Source organism: Aplysia californica, unplaced genomic scaffold (assembly GCF_000002075.1).
Source record: "Aplysia californica isolate F4 #8 unplaced genomic scaffold, AplCal3.0 scaffold00033, whole genome shotgun sequence".
In the NCBI taxonomy this organism is placed as follows: Eukaryota; Metazoa; Mollusca; class Gastropoda; order Aplysiida; family Aplysiidae; genus Aplysia; species Aplysia californica.
The window spans coordinates 1077057-1078912 of NW_004797303.1; positions in this window are offsets into that span (position 1 = coordinate 1077057).

Here is a 1856-nt window from a genome sequence, read left to right on the forward strand (position 1 = left end):
TGTGTGTGTGTGTGTCTGACTGTGTGTGTGTATGTGTGTGTGTGTGTGTGTGTCTGACTGTGTGTGTGTATGTGTGTGTGTGTGTGTGTGTGTCTGACTGTGTGTGTGTATGTGTGTGTGTGTGTTCTTATTAATTTGAACTTAACGTAGCCACATGGAATGTGAGAACAATGTACCAGAAAGGCAAATTAGATCATGTAGAGCAGGAAATGGATACGATGAAGCTAATAATATGTTAGGCCTTTCAGAAGTTAGATGGGAGGGGGCAGGCTTGATTAAAAGAGGATCCAAAACAATTATATATTCAGAAGGAAATACCCATGAAACAAGAGTAGGAATTTTATTTGACGAAGCAACAGCAAAGAACATCAAATATTTGGGGAGAGTTTCAGAGAGAGTCATTGTGGCTAAATTAAAAGGAAAACCTTTTGACATAGGTGTCATCCAAATATATAGGCACCAACATCAGAGCACGACAACGAGGAAATTGAGATTTTTTATGAAGACTTTGATAAGGCAATGAAACAGTTAAAATCACAAGATGTAAAGGTAGTCCTGGGAGACTTTAATGCCAAAGTAGGAAGTACACGTATAGAAGATATAGTTGGACCATGGGGACTGTGTAAAGGGAATGAACGTGAGGAACGACATTTAGAATGGTGCAGAGAAAATAATCTTATGATATCAAACACCTCGAATAAAAATCACCCAAGAAGACAATACACTTGGTAGAGTCCTGGCGATAGAAGTAGAAATCAAATAGACTTCATACTTATTCAGAAACGTTCTAGAAATACAATAAAATCGTCTAAATTACTGCCAGGAGCAGACTGTGATAGTGACCATGTACCAGTCCTGTGTAAAATGCGGATGAGACTGAAGAAACTTAAAAAGTCAAAGTACTAACCAAAATTTGACAAAGGTCTTTTAAAGACAAATTAGAAATTGAAAGAACCTTTCTCCATATGTAAGCAATAAATTTCAAGCTTTGGAAAACATTACTAAAAGGAAGAACTATGGAAGAAAATGGAAGACTCAAAAATGGAAGCTGTGAAAGAAAATATCCCCCAGAAAGCTAAGAGAGAAAATGCAACGAAGCAAAAGAAACATGGAAAAATGATCAGTGTCAACAAATAGAGAAGAACCAAAAACAAAGACAGCAAATACATGTATTCCAAGATCGAAGAAGTAAGTGGGATAAAAGGATGCTCAAATACATGATGCACAAGATCAAAAGGAGGAGGTATTTGATGGAGAACGGGGATGTCTTAAATAAATAGAGGGTCAGAATACAGAGAAGAACAGTTCAAAGATAATAGAGGAGAAAACCCGGTAATAAAGAATGAAATAAATGGACCACCAATACTGAAATCAGAAGTACAAGCTTCCATTAGGAAAATGAAACAAGGAAAAACCACAGGGCCAGATAATATTCCTGTTGAAGTGATTGTCGCGCTTGAAGAACTAGGCACTGGAATAACAACAAAGCTCTTAAATGCCATTTATGATATTGGTGAGATCCCAGAAAATATGATGAAGTTAGTTTTATAGCTTTACCTAAAACACCAGGTGCCACTGAGAGTGATTTGCATAGAACAATCAGCCTAATGAGTCATTTTGCAAAAATATTGCAGCGAGTAATAATGTGAAGATTGAGAAAAAGTGTAAGACCAGAGATACTTAAAACGTAATTCGGCTTTGTTCCTGACAAGGGCACCAGAAATGCTGTATTCACCGTAACAATGATACTGGAAATTGAAGATCTGTATTTGTACTTCATAGATTATTCAAAGGCGTTCGATAAAGTTAGACATGATGACCTATTTAAAATACTGGAAAAGCTAGACATAGATGGA